Source organism: Henckelia pumila, chromosome 4, assembly GCF_033568475.1.
Source record: "Henckelia pumila isolate YLH828 chromosome 4, ASM3356847v2, whole genome shotgun sequence".
Classification (NCBI taxonomy): Eukaryota; Viridiplantae; Streptophyta; class Magnoliopsida; order Lamiales; family Gesneriaceae; genus Henckelia; species Henckelia pumila.
The window spans coordinates 82,616,080-82,633,130 of NC_133123.1; positions in this window are offsets into that span (position 1 = coordinate 82,616,080).

Consider the following 17,051-nt stretch of genomic DNA (forward strand, 5'->3'; position numbering starts at 1 on the left):
CAATAGATTTCAATAATTCCTATAATCTGATCATCTTGCTAAATTCATAACAAATATCTCTTTATTTTTGTATCATGTCTAATACAACATATTCTTGAATTTGTCAAAATCTACTACAATCTAAATCACAAAATCATGACGATTTGAGTAGATTCAAACTAAAATATTTTGAAAAGTTGATCTTCTTTCAGCTCTTATGTAACTAATCTGTTACAGAAACCACTTGGTTTCTTCTTTTCTGCTTCTTTTACTGGAATTTTTGTATTGGTAATGTAAATTCTATCGTATCTGCTTTCATTTCTTTCACCAATACTAATTTCCACGTAATGACTACATGTAAATCATACATGTGTAGACAACTGAATGGATATTAAATCTGTTGTCATATGCCTCTTTCAGAATCTGATATTCCATATCTAGCATATCTGGCATACTCAAACGATTATTCACCGCAAAAGTCATCTGTTCTGCTCTGCTGTCTTGTTTCATATCTTAATCGAGCGTTCTCAATCAATATTTTCATTGCTTGATCTAATATTAATGTTACTTTTATCTTTCCAAACCAATCGAGTTTAGCTTGGATTGCAATAATTCTGATTGTTTAAGTATCTGTCTCGAAACTCAAGTGCAAAAGTACAAATCTGTACACAATTGATCAAGCAGTCATCTACTATTTCCCAATTATTGGAAACTTATGCAATCAACCCATAAATCTTGCTGCTATTCGAAATCAAAATTTCTATCAGTTACGAGCCAAAAACTTCAACATATACTGAATATTTACATTAAATGATAAAAAATTCTCAAATCTCAACTCAAAGGAACTTGCTCAAATAAAGATCATCCAAAATTACATATTCTGAATGACAAAATCTGCTAAGTGATACCAACTCACTTGCATCAGAAAAATCAAGAAAAATGAATCAAATCAGACTCTAGCAAAGAAATAAGAGTCAATCAAAATCGATTGAGGTCGAATACAAAACCCTCAGAATCGATATCAATAGATTCAAGAATTGTGATTTCTAGAATGTAATAGCTTCAGCAAAATTGAAGAGAAAACTCAACTGTAACTGATTTTTATTATTTTCTGTAGATATGAGTTTATCTATTAATTCTCAATAGACAATAGTCGAATATCATCTTTTCGACTTAACGTCTTCTCGTAGAATTAATATGCATTATGTCGGTACTAGGATAATTCTTCTCTAAGTACTATTCTAGCTGTTTCTGGAGTTCTTCAGTTTAAGTAGTGTTATTCGATACGAGTTGTCATAAGACCTTCGTATTAAACACCACTCTATCTCAAACTCCTTTAATTTCGTAGAAAGGTCGGATTCTTTCATCTAAATAAGTGCTGTATAATCTAACCACTGACATATCTATCAATTCTAGGTTAGTTCTATACTAATTCAGTACATCAACTAGAATTCTTCCGACATTCTTCTACGTTCATCTTGATATAACCAGTACCGAATAAAAGGAATCGTACTGTCTAAAACTCATATCATAAATATTTAGTCATTTATATTGTTGATCTAACCGAATCTCTGCAGGTATTGCATTAACATTTATAATGCATGCTAGCTTAGTACCCTAAATTTTTTTTTAATTATCGAATTCAATCTTATTTCCTCAAATCTGTATTGTATCTTTTCTGACTAATCTTATAAATGTGTTCCATCTACTCAAAGGTAATATCTCAGCAAATTATATTAATAAAGACTCATCAGATAAGGATTGTAACATAACAAATCACTGATCTATGAATGTATGCTATGCAATCAATATATAAGCAGGTTAACTAGAATTAACTCACTTACCTGCAATATTCTTATCTAATACAAATTGAGTCCAATCTTCTGTACTCGCTTATTGCCTATGAGATTATCTGCAATTCAAATTTTCTCTTAATCTGTTTCAGCTAGGGGAGCTATGCTGCTATTTCTTCATCTGCTGGCATTTAGACTGAATCGATCTTTGCTGTTATTATCACTATCTCTTGCTTCATAGCTATACTTCTATAGAATTTGTAGTGAAGGTAATGATCATAGTTTTTCGCAATTACAGAGGCGTGAATAAAATTCTACTCTGCCTCATATAACTGATTCATAGTTTCTTTGTTCTGTCATTGGCTTCCATGAACTCATTCAAGTGGCTATGCTTCTATTTGGCAAATTCTGCTTTTCTATCTTTTCTACTACTTACAGAAAGAAAAAATTCTATTTACTTATCTGCCAAACCATTTCAATATGTCTTCTCTTCCATAAGTTCTTCTGTCAAATGCACCAACTTCTTGCTAAGCTATGACGTTGATATAAAATCAGGCTGGTTCTATGTTCATCTAAATATTCTTCACCTGAACAACTAATCCAGCTTTTCAACTCAACCCCTTTCTAGACATAACATATTCTGTATCTTTCTGAGTTGGTGATTAATAGCTTTGGAGTTGTTCAACTAACATACTCCTCAGGGCAATCATCATATCGATCGGCTCAAAAACTTACCTCAACTCTATTCTGTTCTGTCTGCGGTTCTGTTCTATCTGAGGTTCTCATGCTATCTGCACAATCTGTCTTATTCGATAACAGAAGCAATATATATTGCAGATATTATAAAATACAATTTCAGTATAACATACATATAATCACTACAAGAAAAAAGGGATACGACAACGGATATAATCCGTTATCGTAGGGGACAAAAAACCGTTGTACTTTTAGGTGTTGTCGAAAATATAACATACAACAACGGTTTATATTCGCTGTGGATTCCAACATATGACAACGGATATGCAACAGTTAATATCTGTTGTCTTACACACTATTTGACCACGGTTTATAACCGTTGTCTTAAGTAGGTGTACGACAACAGTTCTGCAACAGTTTAAATCCGTTGTCTTTTGAGACTTACGACAACAGTTTTGCAACAGGTTAAATCCGTTGTCGTTTCTTAAATAAAAATAAAAAAAATTAATATATAAATTTTCAATATTATAAATCAATCAAAATTTAAAATTTTCAAAATAAAATTTAATATACAATTTTTCAGTATTACAAAACATCATATCAAAACAGCAAACTTTACAATGGAATCTTGAAACTTCGCAGTTCATTCTTTGCTAAACACGTACAAGACACTTCACCTTAAAAGCATCGAAAAGATTTCTCAGGAATCTGCTTGGTTGCACGGTATGCATGTGTTAGCCGCCTCCGTTGCCTTGAATATCTCATCTTTATGTGTAGCTTCAACCGTGTCTCTCTTCTCTTTTGCTGTGTGTATTAGTGTCACCTTGTTTTTCACACTTTCTGCATAATATTCCTTCTTCTCTAGTTTTTCCTGTAGATTAAAAGTCTGGCTCAACATTTTATATTTATAACTTTCAAATTTTGTTCAGGATTTCATGTAAACCAAAAGTGATGATCATGAATAGCTTTATAGCCAAAATATTTACATTAGAACACACGCGAATTTGAAGATATATGCAAACAAGCAAATCGAAGTTGAATGTTTTTACCTCAAGTTTTCTTAATTGGGCGTCAAAAGATGTCTTCTTGGTGTTCTCCCATGAATCTATATCTGCTACCTTCTATTGAGCCCTGTTCCATCACACTAAATTGTGATCATAATCTCAAACAGATCCAAGTAATTTCATACAAAAAAAATTTACATAAATCGCTCAAAGCAAGAATTCACCCCATCGGAATCCATTCTTTCCCATATTTCATAGCTGAAACACGAGTTCATACAATTTTTCACAAGAAATTTAGAAGTGATATCCAGAGAAATCAGAGACTTACTTGTTCTCCACTTTGCTTTTTTAATTTTCCTCCCAAGCCTACGACAACTTCTTGTCACCTTCGAATTTTGCAAGAGCAATATCTGTAAAATACTTCAGACACAAGTCATTCCCATTTTAATCTACAAAAATTCACTTGTTCCTTCAATAAATAAAACCATGACACCTATTAGCACTTCTCTGATCAAAAGCATAACTTTAAGAGCTATGATTTTTTCCTCTACTTCCAAAGAATCAACTCTAACATATAGCACAAGTAAGATGATATAGTTATTCATAACAGGAGCAACATTTAAGACTTATGTTTTTTTCCTCTACTACTAATTCAAAAGAGGCAATCCTTAATTATGATTTTTTTGCAAGTTGCCTATAAAAGTTAACATAATTAATTCGACATAAATTCGGTTGGTAGATCAGAAGTTTGGGTCTATAAAAGAGAACGCTCCAGATAAAAAAACGGGATATACCGATAGTCAATAGCCTGTTTAATGAGTGAGATCAATCTTGTTCTAACTAAATCATAAGCACTCAAGAAGCCACTATGAATCAACAGATTTAATAGGCAATTGCATGCTAATAACCGTGGGTCCAATAAATGCAGTTGCCAAACTGAAGCTAACAACCTAAATAGTACCTATACTTCTTGTTTAAAATCACCACCTAACCTTTCAGGATTTATCCTGTAGAAGCGTACAGAAGATCAGAAATATTAACTTTAAGTAAGCATCCAAATATAGTGCTTCTAAAGGCATCATCTTCATCGGAAATTTCTTGGGTAAGTGCTTCACATTTATTTACAATAGGTTCATGTTAATGGATTGAAGAGAAGAATTTGCCACAATAAATACATGATTGAAAGAAAAGAAAGCAGGATTTTTTTTTAAATCGATGCATTACCCTGCAGGAACTAGCATCAAATCTGTCCTCAGATCCTTCCAGCTTGTATGGATGGAAAAAATGTCAGCACATCAGCAAGGAAAATAGACAATACTTGGTGTACTGATCGGCAAAATAGCAAACCTACTTGTTCTGTTCCCCTTAAAGCTATTATCAATCTTTTTTGTTCTGGGATCTCGCCAAATTGCTACCTGCATCCCTTATAAAGTACATGATCACTAAAAAGCCTAAAAAGCACCTTTACTTGGTGAAAATAACATCCTTACCAAATTTGAAAAATTGATGAAGGCAATAACTAAAGACACGCTATGTGCATCTGCATACTATCATGAAAATATAATAATGTTCCTAAAAGCACAAAAACATAACCATAAAATTCTTGTAGGTAGGAAAACAGACGGAAAGATACTCCATTGAAAATTATCTCAGGCGGGAATAGATATGTCTAAATGAAACCTCTACCGTTCCTGGGAAAGAAGAAACTAAATCTTAAAACCCGAACGAAACCGGATGCCGAGTTGGTAATAGCTTACCATGTTGCGGTGTAGACATCATAAAATTTATCATACGCCTTATTAAAACGGTAATGACAAACTAAAATATCTCTAATACCCAAGTTAGAACCTATACAAGACTTCAAAGGGTATATACCTTCATTACTGGACAGTTCAATGCCTTTCCAGCCTCCACAATTGCTTTTCCAGTTGGATGAAGGGTATTGAATTCAACTCCAGCAGCCAAATTCATAATATCAGCTTCAGACAACTTATGTAGATTCTAAAATTAATCAACAAGTTAAAACATCATAACAAAGAAAAAACCTAAAAGTAAATGAAACAGGTTTAGCATTTAGAAAGTGGTGTTTCACTCAACAAAAATACAACATAAATTTTACATCTCAAATCACTAGGAGAGAAAGAAAATCAAGAAACAAATTTAAATTCAAAAAATTTATCTACTAATTTCACCACTGTCTAAAGATTAAAGTGCATACAAAAAAAAAAAGAAATAAAGACAAAAATACTAACAGATCATCGACTCCAAAAACGGGAAGCAATAATTATCAGAAAAAAAAACACAAGAAAAATAGTAAATCGTCACCTCAATACCAGCAAGCAGAAATCACACAGATTCACTGGACAATTCAATGCCTTTGCAGCCTCTGCAATTTCTTTTCCATAATTATACAGATCTAATGCATAATAGCCACAATACAACAGAAGGTTCTGAAGAAAAATTCATTTTAAAAAAATTATTCATAAATATGTAAACATGATAACAAATTAAAATTTACTTTTCAGCCAATGTCTTCAACTAGGTATATTCCTAAAAATTAAATTAAAAGATTTCACTCAAAGGTCGTACTTATGTAACAAGCTAAGTCATCTAGTACCTGAACATAAGTATTGGTGTAAGGGTTGGAGATATGGAGAGGGATCCAACAGGTTTCGTCCATGAATTCTTTGTATCTACTCCCATCTTCCTTCAAGGGCGAAGCAGCCACCACAGAGGCAGTGTAGATAAGCCTTCTCACTGTTCCTGATCCGATACAAAGACTTGTAGTGCTCTTAGTTGAATCAACAATCACATCCACCGTATTGTCGTGCTATCCAAATCAATCATATATATATATATATATATATATAATTTTCTGCTTGAAACAAATTAAATGGGATATTGAAATATATAAATCAAAAATTAAAGGAAAGACCTTGAATCCCGTAGAGTGGAGAAATGGTGTCGCAGCATGGAAAACAAACTCACAACTTGAATCGCTTCCTCGAATTCCTCCGGTTTATAAAGATCAGCCACAAAAGGATTCAATCTTGTGGCTGCCCCATGAAAACTCTTCAAGATTTCTATCTTAGGATCATAATCTATTCATCATCCTTTGGCAGTATAAGGTGACAAAAACTATTCAAAGCATAAGAATAGAGGTAGAGCTTATAAAATTACAAGAACAAGAAACTAAGACGACATAAACTGGCAGGATCAAAGTTCGAAGCAATCAAAACTAATCCCAGGAAATAATACTATATATTATACATTTAGCAGCCAACAATGATTGGTCAGTCCAACTAAATTGCGTGTGCTTTAATTCAAATATCTACCAACAAATCTAGTACAATGAAGCAATTAGAAAGCAGGGGAAATATCAAGTTGAAACAAGCAACAACTTAATGATATTCAGATTTTTATGTCATTAGATAAAAAGATAACAGCAAGTACTATGCTAAAAGGTGTTATCTTAACCTCACTTGTTGGGGAAAAAATAGCACACACCACTGGGGTCCAAATTTCAAAAAATTACATAATGTAAAGAAAATAAACAAAATGATCTTGGGGAATTTGAAGCAAGTTTAAACTTAAAAACTGAAGAAAACATACGAATCGCTTGATGTTCAACACAGAGTCAATCGCTATTTTATTTGCTTTCTCTGTTGCTTCAATGGCTGCTCTACATTTTGCTTTCTCCATGTCTGAAAGTGCCAGGGCAGTCTCTTGAGCCAGCCAGCCATGCCTGCTCGATACGACTCATTTCACCTTGCTTCAGCTGCTGAAGTTTTGCAGCCTAATTAATTAAATTTTCCCTTCGTTTATTGTTTCTTCAAGGACTGTCCAAATAATCATATGACAGAGGCAGGGTAAAAGGAAACGAATCCAAAGAAACAAACATAAAATAAGATTATATGAAGTTAAGAATCAAGTACAACTTTTCGCATTTGCTGCATTATTTTGTCTTACTTTTTCCCCATAATTCTCTATTTCCCTTTATTCAGGTTCCTCCCTAAACAGCCCATACATTTTCAGCCTTTGCCTTTCTTTGGAACTCTCCCTGTGTAGCCCCAACATTTTCTTGAGCCGCAAAGCATTTGTCAACTAAAAATATACCATATGATAATCGGGTAGCCACTTACTGAAGCGACGAAATCGAATTTCATTAAGAGCTGAAGTTCTCTAAAAAACTACAAGAAAATCACCTTTTTTTAGGAGTCTTCATAGCTCAAATACTCTCTGGTCAGATTGTCAAAGTGATTTGCATAAAACTTGAATGTTTCCTGGGAGAAAAAGATCAAGAAAACTTGAATGCTCCTGTCCTACAAGATCTGCAATGTAAGGTACATGAAATAAGACAAGCTCAAGGGGCAGAGAGGAGATAGAAAAGATGGGATTCCACAACAGCTCAAGCTGTTGAACCCCAGCCGTTCTTTCAATCTCTTCTTCCTAATCATCGTAGGATCGACACCATCCATTCTCTCTCTGCACAAATCCAGTATAGTTCTCGCCCCTCTCTGTATCTCTATCTTCAATTTTTCACATCAATAAGAAATTTCACATAAAAAAACCCTCGATATTTAAGTTGTGACAAAAATGCAGTCTCGACTAGACAAGTAATTTCACATCAAAATAAAGCATAGCAACAAAATAGTTTGAAGTTTCGTGGAGTACCTGCCAAACTCTGTCGCTACTCTGCTATGGCATGGTTTTTTAATCCATTCACATTCACAACAAAATTGGCAGGAAGAGATCGAAAAAATATAGAGAAAACTGAGAGACCTCAAATCTATGTCGTTGGAATCATTTTTCCTCTGCCCAGCTTGAGTTTCCTCTTCTTATTGACATTTAAAGACCACGCGACCAGAAAAATTCATGCTAGAGTTCCTTAAAAGATTCCATAAAAGAACGAAAAGTATAAATGAGAAGAAAATTAAAAGCACTAACTTCTCGCAACTAACAAGGGCCGAATTTGAAGATTCAGGTCGACATTCCTTGATACATTGGCGTCAACACGATGGTTATGACAACCCAAGCATACTATTACCCAAACATTTAAGGAGCAATTCTATAACCTTCAAGCGCAGACAGGAGAGGGAATTCAAGGGGGGGCGGTGAATGGAAGGGAGGTAGTGGGTGGAGATGGGTGGGTGGTATTTGAGCTCGGGTGGAGGAAATGGAAGGAGCGGAGAAGAGGGGCGGGGCGGAGAAGAGCTGCGTGAGCTCTGAGGAGAAGGGCGACTAGGGTTGGGTTTTGGAGAGAAGAGTGAGTTAGCTATGAGAGTGAGAGAAAGGAATTAGGAACGTGTATTTCTTAAAATTAAAATAAAAATAAAATTAAAATGAAACCACAACGGATTGAGTAAAGTGTGGTCATAGATGACATAAATCAACACAAAAGAACAACGGATATAAACAACCGTTGTCGTATAACATCAAATACACGTTCATAGACAATAGTTATTAAAAACCGTTGTCGTAGGAAAAAAAATCCGCTCATATACAACGGTTATTTAAAACGGTTATTTAAAACCGTTGTCTTTTACCTATTAAAGACAACGATTTTTAAAAATCCGTTGTCTTTGAGCGGGTTTTTTGGACATATGACAACGGTTTTAAATAAAACTGTTGTTAAAGAGTAAATGACAACGGTTTTTTCTGAAAACTGTTGTCTTTATAGTGATGTGTATGACTATATTTGTTGTAGTGAATCTCATGCTTCTGAATAGAACACATGCTTGCAAATTCTCATGCTTTTCAAATAATACATGCTTGCAATAAATTCATTTATTCTAATGAATTCAAGAAATCAGGCATACATATCAGCATATAAGGATGTAATTCTCATCTCAGTAAAGCAAGCAGTGTTCAATCAAGTAATCATAGTCGCATACAATTCTGTAAAGCAAGGAAATCATACTCATGCAATACTATAAATGCATGCGACTCAATCTACCCCGCTCAACTTCTATCTTAGTCCAATACTTTACGCTCTAATACCACCTGTTGTGGGGACTTCGGGTGCTAATCTCATCTTAGGGATAATTAATGAATAATCATCATTAATTAGACAATAACTCTGAATAAAATTAACCAGAACATTTGGCGACGCAAAACTAAACAATTGGCGACACAAAATCATGTCGTAAAAAGAACCAAAATTTTTTTTTTATAAAAATTATGAGCAGACCCCACACGGACCTAGGTCTGGACCCTGCACGGACCAAGGCACGGGGTCCGTGCCTCCTCTGGACATGGGTCCGTGCCCATGCTGAATTCAAAAAAATAAGGGATTTCAAGGCAGAGTCCATCCGGACCCTTGCACGGACCTTGACACGGGGTCCGTGCCCTGTACTAAAAATTCAAACATAAGCTTTTCAAGTCTGAAAAATGATATAATCTATCATATAAGCTTTTCTACATGAATCTACATAATTGACATGCATTTAGACATCAATCTATATATCTGTAATACATGAATTCTCAAGTATAAATCAATACTCGACAATAACATGTACAAAGGTGCTTGTTGTTCTAACATGTTTACCACATTAAAGACTACATGTCATCTGCTTAAAAACCCGAGTCTCCACTTCTAATCTTCCAATCTCGTGCTATCCAAACCACATCTAACTTGCTTATGCCCCAACCTGATGCAATGCACACATACAAACAAAGAAACAACCGGATAATTCCGGTGAGAATAAATCTCAGTATAAACGACATGCATATACATCATTTAAGCATATTAAATCTATATGCCAAATTAATCTTAAATCTCCAAAACATGTAATAACAGGTAAAGCATGATAATATATTCATTCATCTATGATAAAATAATACCAAGCATATAAACTCATTCAAATCTTGAATGTCATAAATAACATGCTAGCATTTATAAACGCATATTCTAAACCATAGAAATCTCTAGGTTAATGCATAAATGCAATGCATGTGTCAAGGAATAGGCTATCAAATCTGATATCAATAAATCGTAGTTTTGGGATCCCGGGGAAATAAAATCTTTAACTAACCACCGACCTTCCCAATCGAGGTGGTGTTAAATATCTCAATTCCCCTGACTTTAGTGCAACTATACTGAGTCATCTAGCTCTGGAAATAAATCTATATTCCGTGTCATGAGTCATTTGACTCTGGAAATAAATATACATTCCATGCCACTCAACTACAGTTCTCCAAACGTCATCTGCACTCTAGGACATTCAGCCCTCTGTGCTTATCAAGGTAAAGTTCAAGATGAATGCAACACAATCTGGATGCCTCAAATCATACATAGGCTAAAAACAACATCTTAAACACATCAATCATATAATCATATGATCATATAATCACTCAAAGCAACAATATCAATTAAATGAAAGGCGACAATTTAACATTTACATAAATGTTATGGGAACTCAAGAAGATGTCTATCTTGAATAATCTATCCCATTTATGCAAACGTAAACAATAACATATATTAAACATGCATGTATGTGATTTTAGGCTACTCGATAATCAGAAACAATCTCGAGTTATTCTGCCCATCTTATTAATGTCTATTCATACATTTCGATCTCGAGTTTAGATGCTCCAATTCTGGAAAAATAACAAAGAACTTCTATCAAAATATGCTCAAATCATTACAATCATTCAAGGCTAGCTTCAAACCTTCTTTCATATTTCTTGGTTCAAAAGCTAAATTATCTAGCTCGCCGACTCGAAATCGATATATTGCTATTCAAATCTGAAATGCATTGATATATACTTCAAGATGAGCTTTCAATTTCATTTAATTCTTATTTAGGTGCAAACAATCTAACAACTTGATCACGTGACCGGAATTCAAACCGACGGCGTAACGGATCGAATTCGATATTTCCAAAAGCATAACATCAATCTTATTACTCATCTCAACTCAATACCAACATCAATTCATCAGCACAATTTCGAAATCCCATAGCTAAAAATTTCAGAATTTTGAAAATCATTCCATAATTCAAAAACATGCTCAAACGACGATTTTTTCTCGATCCGTCTTAGATATGCTATCGTCGTATATGCTAAAACACATTTATGCAATCAAATATTAATTCTAACAACAACTTAAAATTCAAACATGGTATAACTTCATAAAACTTACGTCAAAACATAGCACTCGGAGCCGTGATCGCAAATATATGCTCAATCGAAAATTCTACCGAGCGGATCAATTTTTATCGAAGCTTGAAAAACTGAAAAATGGCGTTGAAACCTTCTTCAGATTTTTCTCCTCTCCTACTGATGGTTCACGTGAGTTCTGCTAGGAATATGTGCAAGTTGTGATATTTATTGGCCTAATTGAAATTTAGTCCCTGAATTCTTCAGTAATTGCAATTTGGTCCTCGGCCAATCTTTTAATTCAATTTCAATCATAAATAATTTAATAATATTAGAATTTTATTCTAAACTCTAAAAATTCTCAAATTAAATATTCTCGGATTAAAATTAAATCATTTCGGACCTCATCGCATTTTAATCTTTGAACTGCTCAATATTCGCAAATTGGTCCTTGCCCGTATTTCATCCTCAAATTAAATCTTTGATATTTATAATCTTGGAATTTACATCTTAAATTTCATAAATATCAATTTAAATATTTTTAATCTTTTAATTTAATAATTCCAAATATTAAAATATTAAAATCCAAAAAATCTTCAAATTAAATATTTTTGACCCGAAATTGAAATTTCTAATTTCCATAAATTCTTAAATTCATATTTTCACACTTATTCAGAATTTAACTATTAAATCCCGTAATTAAGAACTTAATATTTTTACACCAACCCTTAGACGAAATTCCTTATCCTAATAGCTTCTTTTTTTGTAGCTGATGCAGCAATGTATTCCGCCTCAGTGGTGGAATCCGCAGTGCTGTCTTGCTTGGAACTCTTCCAAGAGACAACAACACCATTGAGCATGAATACAAACCCGGAGGATGTCTTCGAATCATTGATATCGCTTTGAAATCTAGAGTTGATATAGCATTCCAATTTTAGTTCTCCACCCCCATAGACCAAGAACATATTATTAGTCCTTCTCAAATACTTGAGTATGTCTTTCACATCTACCCAGTGTGGAGGACCGGGATTTTATTCATATCTACTTGCAACACTCACTGCAAAGGCCTCGTATCCCCAGGAAAGTTTTCGAGCTGAGCCATGATCAGGTTCTGAAGAAGAACGAGGAGTTTATCGCATGTACATTTATTTTGTAAGGAATTCCTGCTTTCGTTCTCATAGATACTGGTGTATCACATTCATTAATTTTGGCAAGTTTTTTTAAGCGTCATAGATTGCCGTATGTATCCTTATACGTAGTGTTATCTGTGTCTACCCCGACTGGTCATTCAGCTTTGGCCAAGCGTTTATTATTGGGTTGTTCTTTAGAGTATGAGGGCTCTGAGTTATCGGCAAGTCTTTTGATTTTAACTATGGAGGATTTTTACTGTACCTTGGGTATTGATTTTGACTTCTTATCGAGATAGTGTGAATTGTTATCGAAAGATTGCTCAGTTTCGTCCGGTTAAGGGCAAAAATTGATTTTTATATCGTGAGGGAGCACGACCCCCTATGCCTCTGGTATCAGCTCTGAAGGCTTGTTAGGCTTTGGAGGCGGGTCGGGAAGGCTACTTTATCTATGTGGTTGATACATCCACAGAAAGCAAGGCTATTGAGTAATTGACAGTTGTTTGTAAGTACCAAGATTTTTTTCCGGATGAGATTCCAGGTTTTCTTTCAGTTCGAGAGATTGAGTTCGGGATCGAGCTTGTGCCAAGGACGACACCAATTTCTCGAGCACCTTATCGTCTTGCACCAGCAGAGATGAGGGAGTTGCAGTAGCAGTTGCAGGATTGTTGGATAAGGAATATATCCGACCGAGAGTTTCACCTTGGGGAGCGCCAGTGCTTTTCTTCAAGAAGAAGGATGGTTCCATGCTTCTTTGTATCGACTACAGACAGTTGAACCAGGTGAAGATCAAGAACAAGTATCCTTTCCCATGTATTGATGATTTGTTCGACCAAATTCAGGGTACCTCTGTGTATTCCAAGATTGAATCGAGGTCAAGGTATCATCAATTGAGTGTTCGAGATGCGGATGTTTTGAAAAGTGCATTTCGTACGAGGTATGGTCACTATGAGTTTTTAGATATGCCTTTTGGACTAACGAACCCATTTATAGTATTCATGGATTTGATGAACAGGGCCTGCTGCAGTTATTTGGACAAATTCTTCATAGTTTTTATTGACGATATTCTGATTTACTCGCGTAGTGTTGATGAACATGTGCAACACATGAGGCTTGTACTACAGATTCTCCATGAGAAGCAGTTATATACTAGGTTCAGCAAATGCGAGTTCTGGATTGACCGAGTAGTGTTCCTTGGTCATGTCATTTCTTGGGAGGGCGTTTCAGTAGACTCGAGTAAGACTGAAGCTATATTTAACAGGTCACGACCGATAACAGCTTAAGAGATTCGTAGCTTCTTGGGTTTAGTAGGGTATTATCAACGATTCATTGAGAATTTCTCACAGACTGCTAGGCCGCTGACGCAGTTGAAGAGGAAGGATGTTTTTTTTTTTGGTCAACCGATTGTGAGCAGAGATTCGATGATTTAAGGATCGACTGACTATCGTGCCTATCCTTGTTTTACATCTAGATCCGAAGACTATGTTGTTTATACAGATGCATCTCTTCAAGGTCTGGGCTTTGTGCTGACACAGAATGGGCATGTGATTGTTTATGCTTCTCGACAACTGAATACCCATGAAGGGAACTACCTAGTGCACGATCTAGAGCTGGCAGCGAACTTATTTTCACTGATGATTTGGAGTCATTATCTATATGGCGAGAATTTCGAGATCTTTTTGAACCACAGTCCACAAGAGCTTGAAATATTTGTTCACTCAGGTTGAGTTGAACATGCGGCAACATCATTGGATTGATCTTCTCTAATATTATGATTGTGAGATTAAATATCATCCAGGTTTTGCGAATCCAGTTGCAGACGCACTTAGCCATAAGGTGAGTATTAGTGCTTTTTGCACTAGTGCAGTATCCAGTGCAATACATGAATGTTGTTCTTTGGGTTTCATGTTCAAACACAAGAAAGGACAGCAGGGGATCCAAGTATTTTCGATGTTATCTGAGCCAACATTTTTTTCCTGTATCTGGAAAATTCTGTTTTTGGATCTGAAAACGCTAAAGCTATTCAGGCTTGCTTAGGGAGACAACACATCCGGTTTCCATTTTCAGACAGACTAATTGTTGTGTTTGTCTGGTACGGTGGTTGTACCTGACGATTCGACCTTGCAAATGATATTTGTTCCCAATATCATCGCATTATATTTACCGTGCACCCAGGCAGTGCAAAGATATACAAGGATCTACGTACAATATTATGGTGCAAAGGTATGAAACATAGAGTTTACCAGTTTGTCTCTCGATGTATTGTTTGTTAGTAGGTCAAGGCTGAGCATAGTCGACTGGGTGGTATGATGCAGAGCTTGGAGAGGTTCACTTTTGATCACATGGCGAGGTTATACATCCAGGAGATCGTGAATTTTAATGGAGTCCGTTTGAGCATAGTCAATGATAGAGATATGAGATTTACCTCACGATTTTGGGGTAGCTTTCGGTGAGCCTTGGGCACTACCTTGAGTTTGAGTACTTCATATCACCTAGAGACTGACGGTCAGTCCAAGAGGACTATTCAGACATTAGAGAATATGTTGAGGATTTCAGTGATGGATTTTGGGTTATCCTGGTAGGATCACTTGTCGATGATAGAGTTCGAATACAACAATAACTATCATCGTAGTATTGGCATGACACCGTTTGAGGCTTCATATGACCGTCATTGTCGGACACTCTTATTTTTGGGATGAGGTAGGGGAGCGACAGATTGAAGGGCAGGAGTTGATCCAACAGATCATGGAAAAAGTTGAGTTGATCAAGAAAAGGATCAGGACCGCGCAAGACAGACATGTCAGTTATGCCAACACCAAGCGCATACCATTGAATTTCGAGGCGGGAGAACATGTTTTCCTGTGAGTATCACCTTTTCAAAAGGTGAGATTTGGTCTAAATGGAAAGTTAGCGCCTAGATTCAATGGTCTGTTCAAGATACTAGAGAAGGTTGGAGATGTTGCATACCGTTTGGCGTTACCATCGTATATCTCTAGCATTCACAATGTATTACACGTATTGTTACTCCGTCAAAATATTGTAGATGAGTCGCACATTCTGCATCTTACGGAGGTTTAGCTAGAACACGATTTGTCGTACGTGGGAGACCGCTCAAGATTCTTGACAGGAAGGACAAGGTGCTTCGGAATAAATGCATTCCTCTAGTCATGATTCAATGGAAACATCGAGGCACTGAAGAGGTGACTTGAGAGTTAGATATTCGTATGAGTTCGGAACACTCGGAGTTGTTTTGATTGTAATTTCCTTTGCGAATTCAGTGTATTTGTAACTAATTATTGAGAACTTATTTCCAGTGACATTTTGTTATGATTATCCTAGTTTGGATTTTGAGGACGAAATCTCCTAAGTTGAAGATAATGTAGTAGACCGACTCTTAATTAAGTTAATCAACTGCCTAAACATGATTAATGGTTTCTAAGTAGGTTTAAAGAGTTGAAAATGATCGAAAATAGTTCCAAGGGTTTCAAATTAGTGGACATTTCGGAAGCTCCGAAGAGAAGTTTGGAAGCTCCGAACCAGTCGGAAACAACGTTGTACTTCAGAGGCAGAGGCTGAGTTCAGAAGCTTTGAACTCAAGATCGGAAGGTCCGATCGTCTTTGGATAAGAAAGTATGAGCTTTCTGATTGGTGACTTGACTTGACATAGATCGAAAGCTTCGAACCCCAGTTTGGAAGGTTCGAACTCCGTTGGCAGTAGTGTGTTGTCCAATTAGGGACACGCGTTCGGTAGGGAGAGATCGGAAGGACGATCAAAAGTTTCGAAGAGCGTTCGGAAGCTCCGAACGAGATATCGGGTGTTTCGACTGTGGTCTATAAATAGGGGACGAGAGCTTCACTTTCCTTGCTCATTTCTCAACATTATCTCTCATTTCTAGTTGACTTTTGGGAAATTTTAGGCATTGGTTCAAAGGTCTGATGATTGCAAGGCGCTACGGGGATCGTAGCGAAGTTGTGCCTAGGTTTTTAGGACATTGCATAAAAAGGCTAACGGACGACGCATGTATAAGACTAGTTTCTATTTAGCTTCTATGAGTAGCTATTAGTCTAGTTAAGGCTTGTAGTAGACATTAAGTGATATGATGATTATCTGCTTATAGGCTTGAACTAGAGAGCCAGTGTTGATAGGTTGATCGAATTTCTTGATAGAGATACAGACGTACTATCCGAGATATCCTAGTTGAGTATGCATGTTCTATGTTTGCATTGTTTATATGACATGTCTTATGTGCATTTATTATGTCACAATTATTACTGCTACACACATTATCATGTTGAGCCTATACTTTGAATTACCAGTAGAGGGGTTGCTCAACCTTGAGTTATTTTTGGAT